The following is an 18,545-nucleotide window of genomic DNA, read 5'->3' on the forward strand; positions in this document are numbered from 1 at the left end:
GGCTAGCACCCCTGGGGGCATGGCATGTGCCCCGGGGGGGTTGCACGTGTCTGGGGGAGCGCTGTGATGGCACCCTACTGGAATAGTGGTGCCAGGGGTGGTCCGCTCCCTCCACACTCCCGTTCCTCAACCAGTGTTTGTGGGACCAGTCATTGTGGACCTATATCATCATGGTATTCACTGGTCCTTGAGCCATTTCTTAGCACAATCGAAAGTGTTGATGCTGACCTTTTGAAGCCGGATATATGCTTGGTGATTAAATAAGCACAAATACTTCCATGTCATCCACCTGTGCACTCAGGTCTACACCAGAGACCTGGGTGTCCTACCATTAATGGTGATACCTGGGGGAAGGAAGGATCTTCTTCGTGGTGGCACCCAATGTATTGAAAGTGCTCCCCAGAGAGGTTCAGAAAGTGGCTCATCTCAAAACCGCGCAAAGACAATTAAATTTTTTTCCACCCTGAAAAATTGTAGATGTGATTATTTTATCCCTTTGTGCTCATTGTATTTAAGTTTTGCAGTGTGGTTGCTTTTATTGTTGTAACACTGGAAGCATAATAATAATAATAATAATAATAATAATAATAATAATAATATTTGTACCCCGCCCATCTGGCTGGCTTCCCCTGCCACTCAGGTTGGGTTCCAACAGAGACTCAAAATACATTAAAATATCAATCATTAAAAACTTCCCTAAACATGGGACATATATATATATATATATATATATATATATATCAGATATACCTCCTGATAGTTCCTTTCTAGTCATGTATTCTTTACATGCCCCACAGTTGATATCACATATGATATCATGTGTGTGACAGGCAGATGAGGTTGGGGAGAAACAGCCTTACCAGCAAAATTAGGTCTCGTTTGGCCTGCTGGCTGGAGGTTCCCCTTGCCTAGCACACCTTTCCAACTCCCACTATCCACAGCCAGCATGACTAATGGTCAGGGATGATGAGAATTGTAGTTCAAATCATCTGGAGAATGCCAGGTGGGAGATGCTGGTTGGCACTGGCTGGCAGCACCTGTCCACCTTTTCAGGCAGGGATTTTCCCAGCCCTACCTGCAGATACCAAGAATGACACCTGGGACCTTCTCCATGCAAACGGAGATCTGGTTCCTGCTTTGCTTCCTCTAACTAAGAAGGCCCCCAGTGCAAAATGTAAGAAAACTAAATCCTCTACCTCTTGGACTCTTGGCAGCCAAAATGTTACTGTCCAGGGTCTTGTCCCAGAACTGCTTGACTTGGGACCCTGCATAGAAGATAATGATTCCCATCCCCACAATCCAAACTCTCTCCTTTTATCTTTCTTCCTCAGCTGCTAATTCCCAGAGACAAATCCTCACCGCCTCCCTTTCTGTTCCGCATTCTACCTGTCCTGCGATCTCTCTCAGGGCAAACCTAGGACTTGCAAAATGCAAGTGAAGTCTGCATCCATTAGGCTCACTCCCTAGAAAAGGGCGTTTAGGGTTGCCTAGGATTTGAGACAATCCCCGAGGTCCCTTCAGGCTCTCTCTTCTCTTAAGGCTTCCTTCCTCACCCGCAAGGTCCCTTCCAGCTTCCCCTCTGCATCGGTTCGCACACACCCTTCATTCCTGCTACAGACCCCTCCCAAAAACACCACCTCCTCACTTCCCTGGCCCCCTCGCCTTCCCATCCTTCCAAACTTAGCCTCACTCTGAGCAACAAGAGCGCAGCGCTCCGTCCCGGGGGGTGCTGCTGCTGCTACTGTGGAAATTCTGGAGTTTAAACTATTTCATTTGTTCCCGTCTTTCGTTTCTCTTCCTCTTCCCCTCTCTCTTAACTCAGTATCCGTTTTTCAAGAGAGCGTCTTCAAGTCTCTGGAAAGTAGGATGGAGAGAGATTTCCCCCCTCCTCCCTTTTCATGTTAAAGTTCCCCCACAACACCCTGCTGGGTTTGGCTTGCCTTGAGTTTATTCCCCAAGCCTCCTTTAGGAGAGCAAGTTTCTAACCAGGCTGCAAGTGCATCATCTCTCGGTGCTGGAAGTAACTCAGTTCAACGGGGACTGGAGAATCTCCGCTGCCTTTTCTCCTGCAGGTAAGAGGAACGATTGTAATTACAGAAGTGAAACTCTCTGGAACAACCAGAAGACAACTGTTAGCTGGTGCTATCTTTTGTCTTGGGACAAGGTGGTACTTCGTGGATGTGAATGTGTGTCTTGATAAAAATAGGAACCACAATTTTTTAGATACTAGAAGGAAGGGGTTTTAAAAAAAATGTCTAAGGATGTAATCCAAACCCAATTTACACAGGAGTGTGCCCCGTTGAAATCAATATCCCATGAATTCTGAATAGACATGAGTGGAACCCTAATCCCACTTACTTGGGAGTAAGTTCCATTAAATTAAATAGCACTAACTTCAGAGTAGATGTGGGTTTATACCTGCTAGTCTATGTCTAGCCCTGCTTACTCAGGAGTAAGCACCATTGAATTCAATAGGACTAACTTCTGAGTAGATGTGGTAAGGGTAGCAGCCTAGGAGTGGAAACAGAAGGTAGCCAAGCTAATGTTAATCTGGAAAAGTCTAGTGACTTTTATTGAACCAATGAGGAGAAACATCCTAGTTTAATTTTTCCTCCAACAAAATTGTTTCTGGTATAAGAACACACAGGAGATGTCTAAGGATAATGTTTTTCAGTGGATGCTTTTTGCATAATACAGATTTCCCTCCCATCCAAACAACTGCTGCTAAGTCACTAACTGATATGTGACCCTTATAACCAATAGAATAAATACATACTGCTACATTAAGCTATAAATGGGTTGCAATCTTCGCCTTAGGTAATGCCACCACTTCAGCAAAGTTCCACAGTAAAGTAGGCAAAATATAGATTATTAAAGGTTCAAAAGTGGTTTTCACTAGCACTTATAACTAATTACAGTGGTACCTCGGGTTACAGATGCTTCAGGTTACAGACACTTCAGGTTACAGACCCCCCTAACCCAGAAATAGTACCTCTGGCTAAGAACTTTGCTTCAGGATGAGAACAGAAATCGTGTGGTGGCAGCGGGAGGCCCCATTAGCTAAAGTGGTACTTCAGGTTAAGAACAGTTTCAGGTTAAGGACGGACCTCCAGAATGAATTAAGTTCTTAACCTGAGGTACCACTGTATATGAAGCCTTCTTTGGTTTCAACGTGAATGTAAGAACAGTCTGCCAAATAGGAAAAACTCAGCTCTCTTTTAGAGACAGCAAATGTGGGTGCTGTTCCCACTGTCATTGGGGCAAGGGTAGCCAACATTGTGCCCTCTAGATATTGTGGACTATAACTCCCATCATCCCTGACCATTGGTCTTGCTGATTGAGGCTGATAGGAATTGTAGTCTGGCAATATCTGGCAAGGGTCACATTGTTCTAGGGATATCTTGCAGTATAGAGTTGGTTCGAATCCCCGCGACGGGGTGAGTTCCCATTGCTCAGTCGCAGCTCCTGCCAACCTAGCAGTTTGAAAGCACATCAAAGTGCAAGTAGATAAATAGGTACTGCTCCAGCGGGAAGGTAAACGATGTTTCCGTGCGCTGCTCTGTTTTCGCTAGAAGCGGCTTAGTCATGCTCACCACATGACCTGGAAAAACTGTCTGTGGACAAATGTTGGCTCCCTCGGCCAGTAAAGTGAGATGAGCGCCGCAACCCCAGAGTCGTTCGCAACTGGACTTAACTGTCAGGGGCCCTTTATCTTTACCTTTAGAGGGGGGGGGGGATTAGAGACCAGGGAGAAGAGATGGTGAGGGAAGATTGGAGGAAATTTAAAGACTATTTACAGAAATACTGCAAGATAACGAACATTTGAAGATATCGGACTGAAGGTGACTGGTTTTTAGCAAGAAAGGTGAACAGAAAAAGATCCAAAATTTAGATTGAAGGAAATATAATTATGGGACATGGACTTAAGATGATGAGAAAATTAAATTATGATAAAGGGAAAGAATTTGCAGACAGAACATTTGATTTGGAATACAGAGTAGGGAGGTTGGGGGAAGTCGCAGAAACAAGTAAACGCAAGGTTATTATGAAGATTTTGTTTTTAATTTTCTTTATTTTTATTGTTTATTATTGTTGTTTTTGTGTTTTATGTTTGTGTATTTTTTCTGTGTTATGTGTTGTTTATGCTGTTTTTTATTGTCTATGTAAAACTTAATAAATATTTATATAAAAAAAAAAATAGAGTTGCAAAACAGCTTGAGGCCATCAAATCAAATCCTTCTTAACTTTTCATGTCCAGAACAAGACACGGTACCCAGTTGGGGTCTGACCAAGGCAGCCTAGAGTGGGACTATGACTTCCCTTGATCTGGACACTAGACTTCTGTTGATGCAGCCTAGAATAGTGTTAGCCTTTCTTCTTCTTCTTCTTCTTTGCTGGCACATCACACTGTTGACTCATGTCAAGCTTGTGGTCCACCAAGACCCCTAGATCCTTTTCACATATACTGCTAGTAAGCCAGGTGTCCCCCATCCTCCTTTGTGCATCTGGTTCTTCCTGCATAAGTACAGAACCTATTGGGTTATGTCAACAATGGCAGTGGGCACCACCATGACATGCATGGCAGCAGCATGAGAAAAGGTTTCTGTTCTGCGTGATGATTGTCCATTGTCAGAGGTGGTATGCCTTTGTATACTAGTTGATGGGAATTGCAAGAGGAAAGAGCACTGATTGCAGGATTCTGGTTGGCCTCTGCAAGAATAGAGAACATGGGTCTTTAGCCTTATCCCACAGAGCATCTCTGTATGTTCTGAAACTGGTGATTTTTGAACTATGTATGTGTATTTTTGTGTATGTGTGGGTTAATTATACTTTATAAGCAAATTCCTTTGTGACTCCTGTTGCTAGTACTGATAGTTTCAGGGCAAACATTTCTGTGCTGCATGTCAGAGCAACATTTGATGTGTGAAAGATGTAGATATTTTGAAGATAACTTGTGGCTTTATGCTGGGAACTCCTCCATAGCTATTTATTGTGGAATGTTTTGTAGGCAAGTTCCCCTGAAACTTGTTTTTTTTTAAGTCTCATAGTCATATTTTGCCTTGAGGCATATGTTTTAATCACATTTTAAATCACTCTCAGATCTTCCCTCACATGCTTCCCTGCTAAGGAAAACATGCCTGAAAGTACCTTTTTTCAGGATGGGAAAACCCCTTCTTCCATCTCAGAGCTGACAAAGTAAATCAACATTGCAATTTCCTGCCACTCTTGTTATCTGCAATATGTCCTCAATCACTCTTTTTAAGCCTCCAAACACAGTGCCCAGAAGGGTCTGTCAAAAGGTTCTGCTCATCATATCAGCCAAATTAGGTATTTGCCTTCGATCCTGACCAGTGGCGTAGCGTGGGGGGTGCAGGGGGGGGGGCGGCCGCACCGGGCGCAACATCTGGGGGTTAGGGTTAGGGGCAAATCCACGGGTTAGGGGGCGCAAATCCACGGGTTAGGGGGCGCAAATTACTTGCCTTGCCCCGGGTGCTGACAACCCACGCTACGCCACTGATCCTGACTCTGACTTTACAGCCTACCGTTGCCTTTTGTCTGTCTATTAAGATTGTATCCTACCTTTCCTTCAAAAAACTGAGGGCAATATGCACAGGGACTATTCCACTTTTTTATTGACAACAGCCCTGTGGAGTAGGCTGACAGGAGTCTAGGGTAACTCGGTGATCATTGTGGCTAGTCAGACTCAGGTTTCTGAATCATAATCTCCCTGTTTCAAGGTGGATAATCTTACCAAACCATCTCTCCCCGCATTGCCCAACAGATGCTAGCCCACCACAATGAGATTTATAGTTCAAACCTTCTGCAAACCACCAGGGTGGTTAAGGCTGTTCTGACCACTAGACTAGATTGGGTATCACTTTGGGTATGCTTAGGCATCTGAGAGGCAACTCTTAAAAGGCCTGTTCTTGTGATGCTACCTCTGCACCTCCCTCAGAGAGAGCGTAAGGAGAAGGACCTCAGAAAAGGCCAGCTTGTCTATGAGGTGGACCGAGGCATGTGGAAATGTTAAGGGTGGCAGGAGAGGATATGTTTTTTATTAATATCCTTCCTAACTTGCACTAGCAAGTTCCTTTACTTAGCAGAGTTTACATTCCCCTTTTTACATGCATAACAGATAGCTGGTTGCAGGCTTGTGTAAGCCTCTCACTATTATACAATTCAGTTTGTTTCAGACTGAATTGTACATTCATGGTAAGTTCCCTTAAAAGTAAAGGTAAAGGTACCCCTGCCCATACGGGCCAGTCTTGACAGACTCTAGGGTTGTGCACCCATCTCACTTAAGAGGCCGGGGGCCAGCGCTGTCCAGAGACACTTCCGGGTCACGTGGCCAGCGTGACAAAGCCGCATCTGGCGAGCCAGCGCAGCACACGGAAACGCCGTTTACCTTCCCGCCAGTAAGCGGTCCCTATTTATCTACTTGCACCCGGGGGTGCTTTCGAACTGCTAGGTTGGCAGGCGCTGGGACCGAGCAACGGGAGCGCACCCTGCCACGGGGATTCGAACCGCCAACCTTTCGATCGGCAAGCCCTAGGCGCTGAGGCTTTTACCCACAGCGCCACCCACGTCCCTCCTAAGTTCCCTTGGATCCCTCTTAAAAGAATAAAGACACCACAATCATATTCAAAGTCAATAAAATAAGTTTACTTACATCAGGCAGAACAGAGTGTGATCCCTGAAGGCAGACTTAGTTACAAATATGTACATGTGGATCTACCCCATATGGAGGAATGATCCCAGCTTCTGTTAGCTAGGAGAGCAGTCCTACCTAGAAGCTGATCAAATGTAGAAGAAAGTGAAAAAGAGATAGGTGTGCTGCGTGACTCATCCTTTTGTTACCTGGACAAGTTAGGTCACACCCACCTTCTATCACATGCAAAAGGAAGGATGCTCCAGCCAGGAGGAACAAGGAAGTTTCGACTGGCTGGACCAAACATCTCCTTGCATGTCTACTCTAGGAAAACAAGGAATGTTATATTTGACTGCTCCCAGTGGATTACATCCCACAAGGCAGTCACCTTGGGCAGTGGAATCCCAGGGACAGTGCCCTGCCTGGCCCACCCCTGCTGCCCAAGAAAAGAGAAGAAGCAGTTGTAGCTTTCGAGGATATCTCAGCGGCCTCACATGAGACATCACTGGAGTCCAGAAGCCACCACATTAATTAATTCTCAAGGATAGCTGCTCTCTCTCCCTCTCTTTCTCTCTCTGAGAACTTCAGATACAGCTCATTCCACTCTAGCTCAAAGTGTAGGATGCTCCCAGGAGTGTATCAGAGGAAAGCTGACGCAGAAGAACTTGGATAATTTTCCGTATAACTAAACAGACATGCAAAAAGTGACATTCTTGGCTTCGTCTTCTTTGAGGTGAAGAAAATAAATTGTCACAGTAAACCGGGCTAATGGCAAAATTCTAGGATGTGTATCTCCATCTGGACAGCCCTTCATTCAGATGGAATGAGGACACTTGTTACAGTTGGCTCTCATGTTTCATAACTTGCCTAATGCTTCGCTTAGTAATTTTCCTCCTGGGCCTGCTTTAATTACACGGTCCCCTGCAGTGTAATTCGGAGAGCTGTTTTAATGTCTTTTTCTGCAGACTCTTCCCAGTTTGTATGGGTAAGCACTTTTTGTGTCCAGTTCCTGAAATTAAAAACTGCATCATTTGGGCTTGAAATTCATTCCCCTCCAACCCGGGCAGGCTGCAATCTTAAACATGTCAACTCCTATTGAAGTCAATGGGGCTTGCTGCATATCAAGACCCCATGACCACCTTCTTCACTGAGGTGCAAATAACTAGACAACACATAGCATATTGGTTTTGGGGATCAAATAAGGCCACAACTTTATTTGGTTACATATGTGAGGTTTGACTATAGGCATTCTGGTAAGCAACGGCACATGTCACTCCCACTTGTCTGCTGGGGGTGATTCTAAGGGTTAGCCTGGTGAGGGGGGGTGCCCTCTGCCCTATGTCAAATCAGGGAGTCCCCCAAGAGGTCCCCGTTGGAGGAGTGGTTTGGCCCTAGCCCCCGTCTGGGCATTGGACAGGAGTCACTCTTACTGGATCCTTTTAACCGAACACCCTAACCCATGGAGGGGCAGGCAGAGGCTACAACCTTCCCTCCAACCAAAGTTAGGCTTACCTAATGCCTAAAAGTTATGATGATTGCTATGAGGTAGGCGGAAACCCAAGCGGTGGTGCCAATTAACCAAGTGGGAAAAATTCCTGCCCTACCCCTGAAAAGTAGGTGACTGACATCGTCTATAACAAGGTCGTACTATCCAGGAAGAAACCCTAATCTGAGGGACGGTGGGTTGGAGAACAGGTGCGGCAAGAGAGTGACCAAAAGGCCCCACAGGCCAGGCATTTAAACTTCCTCTGGGCATGGTGCCAAGGACCGCAATTGGTTGTTTGGTCCCGCACCCAGGAGAATGCCCCCTAACTCCTGTTGCTATTGGTCCATTAGGCGGCTGGAAGACAGTCTGGCCTGTGATAGGCTGATTTACTAGGGAGGCCTGGGACCCAATTGCAAAGCTGCCCACCTAATAAGGGGGCAAACAGTCTTCCCAGAGCAGGATTGGCCTGTAAGCTTGTACAAGGGAGGAAGGCCCATTTTTAATCACTCGTTGTGTTTGATTTTTCTCTAGCCCGCTTTCTGTTCTATTTTCATTTTTACTCACCTTGATGCCCCTTGGTTTTCTATTACCTTATTTTTCGTTGGCCAGATTTTCATGTGATTTCCAAATGACAAGAAGGCTTTCGGGCTTCCTTATTTTAAGATGAAGTCACAGCCCATGTCCTATGAGCTGCCGAAAGGAGGAGGCCAGCAGCGGTGGCCACAGTGAGGCCATGGAGAAACAACAGGATTCTCCATTGCAGCCACAGCTGCCGCTCAGGACAAGCGCCAGCTCATCCTCTTCCATGAGCTCGGTGGCAGCAGCACAGGTAGAAGAAATAGGGACATTCCAGGATCACATCAGAAGCCGAGATGGCTTCCATAATTCCAGGATTGTCCCTGGAAAACTGGGACACTTGAAGGATATGGTCTCCCCCTCACTGCTATTTTGCAAGGTTAAACTTGGGTGGAGGGGATTCTGTGTAAAATCACTCTTTCACCTTGGTTTTTTGAGAAGCTTCTTGTAAAAGGCTCTGAAAGGCTTCTCTGCAAAAGCTCCATAACATGCATTCCAAAGAAGCCAAGGAGAACTCAACCACAAAAAGAAAGAGCCAGCCTGACTGCTATGTAATTCCAAGATCTGCTGTTTGGACTGTTTTTGTTCTGCTTGCTGGTCACCCCCCCCCCTTCTTCAAGTATTACATCTTGGGGGTGGGGGGACTGAATTTTGTCAATACTCAGCCTGGTGGTAGCAATAGCAGTGTACGTGATTCCTCTTTATGGATCATTTTCATGGCTTTGCAAAGATGATGGTTGATTGTCGTTTTGGCCCAGAATTCTATTTCTGAAAGTGGGCAGCACCTGAAGCTCTTAAGCAAGTGTACATCCAGCACAACATAATGACAGAGTTTTGAACTTCCTGCTTTCCCCTCCCAGATTTGGGCAAACTTAGCAACTGCATTACAGACCACATAATCACAGAGACCAGGCCGCTTAATGGCAGATTAGAGAAAAGAACACTATACCAAAATAGACTTATGTGAATTGAATTATTTCTAGGTGAAATGAAATATCTGGGGGTAGCCTCCAAGCTCTGGAGAAAACTTTTCATAGCGTGAGCTATTATAGTTGTACCTCTACTTACGTATCCCTCTGGATACGTAAACTTCGGGTTGCGAACACAGCAAACCCGGAAGTGTATACAGACTTTTCAGATTGTGGACGGACCCCCGGAAAGAATTAAGTTTGTATCTGGAGGGTCTACTGTACAGTTATACATCGGGTTACAGAGGCTTTGGGTTGCACGATTTTGGGTTGTGCACTGCGCTGAACCCGGAAATACCGGAATGGGTTACTTCTGGGTTTTGGCGCTTGCGCATGCGCAGAAGCGCTAAATCACAACCTGCACATGCGCAGATGCAGCACTGCGGGTTGCGGATGCTTGGGTTGCAAATGTGTTTCCTGCACTGATCACATTCACAACCGGAGCGTCCACAGTATTGACCAAATGGCCAGCAGATTTCATGTGTCCCATGAATGCCCTGTTTAAAATCTTTTGTCACGCAGGATGGGCAAATCCATTGATGCTAATTGCTCTGTTTCTCATTTTCCCATTCTTCGTTTATCCAGCCATAAGTTTATTCCTCCACATTCTGTGACCGTTCATGAAGTGTGTGGGTTGTTTTTTTTTAAGACCTCATGAAAATCCATCAGAATTGTTTTGCAGATTACACAGATTTTTGCAAGCATTTCCCCCAAATATAATCATAGAATTGTAGAGTTGGAAGGGACCCTAAAGATAATTTAGGCCAATCCTCTGCAATGCAGGAATATGCAGCTGTCCCATATAGGGATCAAACCTGCAACCTCAGTATTATTAGCGCCACACTAACTAACTGAGCCATCCTGTATTGTGCATGTTATTGTCTCTAATCTGTGAATATTTTTGCACACTTCCCATTAACATGCACATTATATTTGCAAATACTATGGCTCAAGGACTGCATTGCAAAATTCAGAGAATTGCAAATTTCAAAGGAAAATTGTCTTCCAGTTCAAATATTGCTTTGAGATGTGTAAATTAGGGAGGTCTGCATTAAACTGCAAGTCAATCTGAATGTTTTCCCCTGTGTCCCTCACCCTCATTTCTCACCCCTCACCCCTCCTATTCTCTTGCAGTGCAAGAGCTAAACTTGGGACAGTTCCAATGTAAGTTTGAATTGACACCTCTACACAGTTTTGGGGAAACCACACGCAGGTGTGAGGCAGGCTTGCGTAGGATGAAAAGTGAGGACTGGTGGTTTGGGGCATGTGGTGGAAATGGCACAACATGTGTTTGAGGAGAAATGCATGGGTGTATACAAGATATATTTAAAACCCTGTTTTAAACAGGGTGTGGTTTACATTTTAATTACACACGGCCACACCACTGTTACTGAACATTTCCTGCATCCAAATTGGCTCTTCTGCAATTTCATACTGGATTGCACTGTGCTGAGCAACGTGGCTAAAACTGGCAGGATTGCATCTTTCCCTATGAGAAGAAATCATTACTGTACTTAGAGCAACCCTGAGGCAAATATAACAAAGAGTCTCTGAAAACCAACAAATTTATCTCGCTGTTTACGGTATTACTGTCTTCAGCCTTCTGTCTGAACTCAGTGTGAGAAGGGAGGTCTAAATATTCTGGGGAAAGATCTCTCAAAGCACCTATTGTAGAGGTTTGAGAACTGACTGAGAGTTTTGGTTTCAAATCTGGTGCCTTCCCCCCCCCCGGGTGGGTGGGGGAAAAGGAGGCAAGATTCCAGGCAGGAATTTTGGGCGTTGCCCCAGTAACCCGACTGCAGCACACGCCAGGAAGAAATGTGTCACCATCGGTTGAATGGGGACGTCAAGCGTATCCCCAGAAGCGGGTATAAATGCCTTTACAAAGATTGTTTGTAGAGATCCTTAAACAAAGCAGGCAGGGTTAAGTTGCTGTGGTGCTCAGCGGAGTGTGGTGAGAGATCATTTGTTTACTTCAAAGAAGCACACTTTGCATTAGTTAATAAGTTAGCAGCTTTTCTCAACTGGATAGCCCTCATTACTTTGTGACTGGAGGCTGATGAGACAGTATGAGCAAAATGACCGCAGTGTTCAAAGTCTCCTGGTGGGTGGGATAGTATGAGAGGATACACAAATCCCCCCCCCCCCCATTTTCTCTGATATCTCTGTTTTGCTTAAAAACCGACTTTGGTTGTTTTGGATCATTTACTTACATAGGAGAACAAGTCAGGTTTGTAAGGACAATGTTTTCGGTTATAATAATAATAATAAATTTTATTTATATCCCGCCCTCCCCAGTGGAAGCTGGGCTCAGGGCGGCTTTGTTATTTAGTCGTTCAGTCGTGTCTGACTCTTCGTGACCCCATGGACCAGAGCACGCCAGGCACTTCTGTCTTCCACAGCCTCCCGCAGTTTGGTCAGACTCATGTTTGTAGCTTCGAAGACACTATATCCAACCATCTGGTCCTCTGTTGTCCCCTTCTCCTTGTGCCCTCCATCTTTCCCAACATCAGGGTCTTTTCCAGTGAGTCTTCTCTTCTCATGAGGTGGCCAAAGTATTGGAGCCTCAGCTTCACGATCTGTCCTTCCAGTGAGCACTCAGGGCTGATTTCCTTAAGACTGGATGCGTTTGATCTTCTTGTAGTCCATGGGACTCTCAAGAGTCTCCTCCAGCACCATAATTCAAAAGCGTCAATTCTTCGGCGATCACCCTTCTTTATGGTCCAGCTTTGACTTCCATACATCACTACTGGGAAAACCATAGCTTTTACTATACGGACCTTTGTTGGCAAGGTGATGTCTCTACAGGGCGGCTAACAACAATCAAATAATCAAACAAACATTCCATTATAAAAATTAATTAAAATCAAATTAATGGCAACCGTTAAGCAAAATTCTGTGTAGGTTGCCAGAGGAGGGAGTCAGGCTGGGCCCTGACCAAAGGCCTGGTGGAACAACTCTGTCTTGCAGGTCTTGCGGAAAGATGTCAGGTCCCGCAGGGCCCTAGTCTCTTGTGACAGAGCGTTCCACCAGATTGGAGCCACAGCGGAGAAAGCCCTGGCTCTAGGTGAGGCCAGCCTAACCTCTCTGAAGCCTGGGACTTTCAGGATGTTTTTATTTGCAGACCGTAGGTTCCTCTGTGCGGCATACCAGGAGAGGCGGTCCCGTAGGTACGAGGGTCCTAGGCCGTATAGGGCTTTAAAGGTTAAAACCAGCACCTTAAACCTGATCCTGTACTCCACCGGGAGCCAGTGCAGCTGGTATAGTACCGGATGAATGTGATCTCACAGCGAAGACCCCATAAGGAGTCTTGCCGCGGCATTCTGCACCCGCTGGAGTTTCTGGGTCAGTCTCAAGGGCAGCCCCACGTAGAGCGAGTTACAATATAGTTGCAGTTCTATTGGAGTTAAATAAGTTTTGCTATCCTTCCAGGTTTGGCTTCGACAGTAGCTGTGTTAGGCGCAAACTGCCCATCTCCTGCCCTTTCTCACAAATGATACTGTCACGAGATTAAGAAAACAAACCTTAAGAATCCATTTACACAGTAGGCTTCCAGAGATACTTGACAATGATAAAATAATAAGTGGTGTTCAGCTGAAAATCTTGTTGGTGGAAAGAATAAAATAGAGAAAGGTGAATTCCTGGATGCCAAGTATTCTTGGGGCAAGGTTGGGGTTTGGGGCAAGTACTCTTTGGTGAAAGAACACCATCAGAGATTTAAAGTCATGAAATATGCAGCAAAGTAAAACCTGCTCCCTAATCCATGGATGCAGAGTTTACATGCTTGGAGATGTACATGAAGACAACTTCTATCCCCAAAATTTGTTTTTGCTGCATAATGGCAAATGGGGAGAAACAATTTCCTCTCTCGTGGGCTTGCTGTGAAGCTGTCAGAGTTAAGGATGGTAAAGCTCAGCCATTATATAAAAATTATCTCTGTTAATCTGTGAAGCTGCAGTAGCAAATTCTGCAGTAAACTCTGAATGTGGGATGGTTTTGGTGCTCGGAAACTGGTGCTGTTCATCTTCAATCTCTAAGGCATGGGTAGGCAAGCTAAGGCCCAGGGGCCGAATCCAGCCCAATCGCCTTCCAAATCTGGCCTGCAGACAGTCTGGGAATCAGTGTTTTTACATGAGTAGAATGTGTCCTTTTATTTAAAATGTAAGTTTGAGTTATTTGTGGGGGCTGCCTGGTGGTTTTACATGAGTAGAATGTGTGTTTTTATTTAAAATGCATCTCTGGGTTATTTGGGGGGCATAGGAATTTGTTCATTTCCCCTCTTCAAAATATAGTCCGGTCCTCCACAAAGTCTGAGGGACAGTGGATTCAGCCCCCTGCTGAAAAAGTTTGCTGACTCCTACTCTAAGGTGAGACAGACTCCAGAATTTCCTGGCTGGTGAGAATGCCTTGTAATTTTCCTGCAAGGGAAGTATATCCTAAAAATCCACATTAAGCTTCTTCTCCTCCTCCTCCTCCCGTTGTTTTAATTGACCCTTCTGTTCATCACAAACAGGAACTGTTTAACCATGCCCTGTGTTGCTGAGATGTTTAAAGCCTATTAAAGTGATGCTGTTTCTCCCGAGCTTCACTTAAAAAACCCCGAAAGCCCATTTCAGATTGCTTGCTTGTTTTAATGTGCCGCCTTCTGCACTGATAAATCAACAATTCAACATGATCCCAGTTAATGATCATATGTATGTGTTTGCGTGGAGCTAGAGCAACAGAGTCTGTTGATCATATCCTATGGAATTGTAACTTATATTCTAAGAATTCTCCCAGGAAAAGCTCTTCCCATATCACTGAGAGGACTGAAAAAAGCAAAAGAAAACTGACTTCAAGGAAGATTAGGAGGAATGCTTAATAATAACATGTTTATTTGTTTTTAATTGTTTTAATTAGTTGTACATTTTTAATTGTGTGTTTCGTTGTATTGGCCTGTGGCCGTAATAAATCATTCAGTCAGAAGTAAAAGAGTGGACAAGAGGAGAGAGGGAGGGAAATAGAGAATGGAACCATATAGCAAGATGGTTAGAATTCCTTCCAGCGAATGTCAGGACTATTGACCGGTCTTTGCGTCAACACCTGCCAGAGACAGGGGGTGGGGGCAAGACGTGGCCAAGAGCCTGTTCAGAGAATGAGTTGTGGTGACCCTCCTTTAGGCTCCTGTGCCAGAGGGGTCAGGCCTCTGCAAAGCTACCAGCATGACAGACTCTTCCATGAATGCTGTTTGTGCAGCAACAAGGGCCCTGAAATCTCAGTGTGGGCTCTTAGAAGAACTTTGTTTTCAGGGAGTTCTTTCCCTGTCTGTAACACGCTTTGCCATAGAAACTTTCCTCCCTGCTTCCTTCATCTCATTCTCCCCTCTATCTCCTCTCTAAATTCCAGACTATGAGAGAAACCCAACCGTCTCCTGTTTAATCAAGTGAGGTAACCAGAGGAATTCATGGAGATAAACATGGAAGGTTTTTTCTTCTTCTTCGCCAGATTGATGCCCCATTCTAAAGTATTGTTTTCCCTCTCTTTCTCTTTGCTGCCTGTTCCCAGACTTTTTAAAAATCCATTTGACTCTTTTGTCTGACTATTTCCCTTTAGAGCTTCTGAGAGCTACGGCACAAGAAACACTGCGACATATTTGCAATGTACAGAATTATAGAACTCTGTAATTCCACAAAGCTATGAGTTGCAATTGTTATAGAGTACACGTTAATTTAACTGGAAACTTTTTGGGGGTTGGGGTGGGAGTTCTTTTGTTTTTGCAGATGTTTTCTCTGATCAGGACCCTCAAAATAGCTTCAGTTTTTGCTTTGCTTTAGGTGAGGTTTGGCAGCAATCTCCAAGTCTCCATGATATTTATAGTTGCCAGGCCAGTGACATTTTGGTGGCCTGGAAGCTTGAACAGTTATGGGAGCCCCTTTGGTGCTGACCTTTAAAGCCCTAAATGGCCTCAGCCCAGTATACCTGAAGGAGCGTCTCCACCTCCATCGTTCAGCCCATACACTGAGGTCCAGCTCCGAGGGCCTTCCCTCACTGCGAGAAATGAGGTTACAGGGAACCATGGAAAGAGGGCCTTCTTGGTAGTGGTGCCTGCCCTGTGGAATGCCCTTCCATCAGATGTCAAGGAAATCAACAGCTATCCGACTTTTAGAAAACATGTGTAGGTAGCCCTGTTTAGGAAAGTTTTTAATGTGATTGTGTTGTGTATTTTTCTATGACATTACTTTTTGCACTTAATTGACACCTTCTACATGATTTGACCAAATTGTGGGAGGCAGTGGAAGACAGGAGTGCCTGGCGTGCTCTGGTCCATGGGGTCACAAAGAGTCGGACATGACTAAACGACTAAACAAAAACAACATGATTTAAGCTGCAATCCATTACCCATTTAGGCTGGAGTAAGCCCCATTGTTCTCAAAGCTACCAGCATGTGTTTGACCAAACTGCGGGAGGCAGTGGAAGACAGGAGTGCCTGGCGTGCTCTGGTCCATGGGGTCACAAAGAGTCAGACACAACTAAACGACTAAACAACAAACAAGGCCCCATTGAACTTAGTGAGACTATCTGACTTTTTATCTGAATATCTGACAACTATCTGACTTTTAGAATGCATCTGAAGGCAGCCCTGTTTAGAGACATCTTTAATGTTTGATGTTTTATTGTGTTTTTAATATTCTGTTGGGAGCCACCCAGAGTGGCTGGGAAAACTCAGCCAGATGGGTGGGGTATAAATAAGTTGTTGTTGTTGTTGTTGTTGTTGTTGTTGTTGTTGTTGTTGTTGTTGTTACTATTATTATTTAAAAGCGAGGTCTGGGTAACCATTGTTATCTTTCTCAATGGGATTGGTTACAAACCTTTTACAGCATCTATGCTACTAACTCTCAAACTTTGCAATATAGACAACAACAAAAAAGAATCAGTTTGAATTGTGTGACACAAATCGGGTATGCTAGACTCTTAAAAAGAAAAGAAAAAGTGATGTGGACCAAAGTTGCTTCTGGGACCCTTCCAGGATTAGGGCCCCTGAAGCTTAAGCTTCTTTAGTTTTATAATAGGTTTGTCCCTGACAGTGCAGGGATAATTATCACCACTACTAAGAGCTGCTGCAGCTGTATTATCCAAAGAGCTTGCTGAGCAGAGAAGCAGGTCACATGCAATAGAGTCAGATTAGTATATATCTAGTCTGGGTCAATCTCACACATGTTCATTCATAAATCCATTCTGTCCTGATTCCATATTAATCTGCATTTAGAAACAAAGCAAACACACACACAACTGCATGGAGCACACTGTTCAAGAGTTGTGACCCAATATCATCAGGGTGTAACTCTCAGCTTGTGTGACTCTCAGAGGCATTTGCTGGGCACTAGGTGAAGGGTGCTTATCCAGAATTTGCTGTCATGGTATAGTGTGCGACTACAGTTGATGGAGACGCAATTGTTCTTCTTGTTGTTGTTTGCAGGCTGACAGCCACTGAGCCACAAATGTAGCACCTGGGTCAGCGGCCAAGAAGCCAATGTTTCATCAAGTGATGATTTGAATGAAATCTTTTTTATTTATTTTTAAATTTCTGAAATATACTCAGAGTCGAGAGTGGATTTCATGCTCTTTATTCAGCTCATAGTGGTGAGGAGGGAATAGAAGTCCCCTCAAAGTATCTGCTTTATATATATTATTTACACAATGGGCTGCACGTGATTGGCTAATTCTGGAATTCTCCTGTAGGCCAATCAGGTTGTGGATTCACTTCTATCTGGAGCTGGATTGGGTGGCTCCTGCCGACCAATTATACTGCTGCATTGATCTAGGACCAATCAGACTGCTGCATTCTGAATCCTATTGTTCTAGGACCAATCAGACTACTGCATTTTGGATCCTGTTGCTCTAGGACCAATCAGACTGCTGCAGTTTGGATCCTATTCAACCCAGTACATAACAATCTCCATATCAGGCTTATTTTCACAAGTTCCCCACATTCCCATCTTGTTTCTTGATCTTGACAAAAAGCAAGTACCCCCCCCATTTCTGCTAAAAATACAAACAGTTGTTGTATATCATATTATTAGTAGTAGTAGTAGTAGTAGTAGTAGTATAATACACTCCAGGTTTCCTAAAGCAACCAGCACATAAGCACATAAATACGGCAATATGCTTAACTGTATAAATATGCTTCATACTTATAAAATTATATGGTAGAAATATAGTATAGCATGAAGCTTGTGCTTTTGTATGCATTATACATATGATACGTGCATTGTATGTATTATATTTGCACATATCACATGTGACTTTAATTAGTTTAAGACCATTTTCAATATGGAATTTTAAATTGTTGCAACATTCCCTGGGGCCCAATGATGAAGGGCATCTGATAGCTTGAAATAATAATGCTAATGATAATTTTGTCTATAATTTTGAGCACACTTTATTTATTTAACACATGCATATCACACCTTTTTCCTCCAAATAGCTTGAGGGGGTGCACATGGTTCTCTCCCATCCTCATTTAATCCCCACAACAGCCTTGTGAGGTAGGTTAGGCTGAGAGACGGCGACTGGCCCAAGGTCAAAATCTTCATGGCTGAGCAGGGAATTTGAACCCTGTTGTCCTAGGTCCCAGTGGGGCACACTCTCTCTCTCTCTATATATATTTATATTAGTTTTTTTAACATATCATTTTCAACAATAATTAAACATACTTTTACATCTTATTCAAATTTTGGACTTCCATCAATCCTGTCTGAAAATTTTCCAATCTAATCTCTTAGTATGCATTTCTTATCTTCCCTATTACATTTCAAACTCATAACCAATATCTCTATCTTTTTCTACTTTGTAACACTTCATATATTTCTCCTTACAAAACTTTTTG

At 44.2% G+C, this 18,545-nt stretch overlaps 1 protein-coding gene across 1 annotated transcript in view; it reads left to right on the plus strand.

Annotated features, from left to right (window-relative positions):
• The first annotated feature begins 1,927 nt into the window (after nucleotides 1-1,927).
• COL22A1 (collagen type XXII alpha 1 chain) overlaps nucleotides 1,928-18,545 on the plus strand; it is a 195,545-nt gene continuing 178,927 nt past the window's right edge. Inside the window, exon 1 of the mRNA XM_083450394.1 lies at nucleotides 1,928-2,072. The gene's annotated coding sequence lies outside the window, so the exon portion shown is untranslated. The remainder of the gene's footprint in view (nucleotides 2,073-18,545) is intronic.

The sequence above is a fragment of the Podarcis tiliguerta genome, assembly GCF_965153285.1.
Source record: "Podarcis tiliguerta genome assembly, chromosome: 7".
NCBI lineage: Eukaryota > Metazoa > Chordata > Lepidosauria > Squamata > Lacertidae > Podarcis > Podarcis tiliguerta.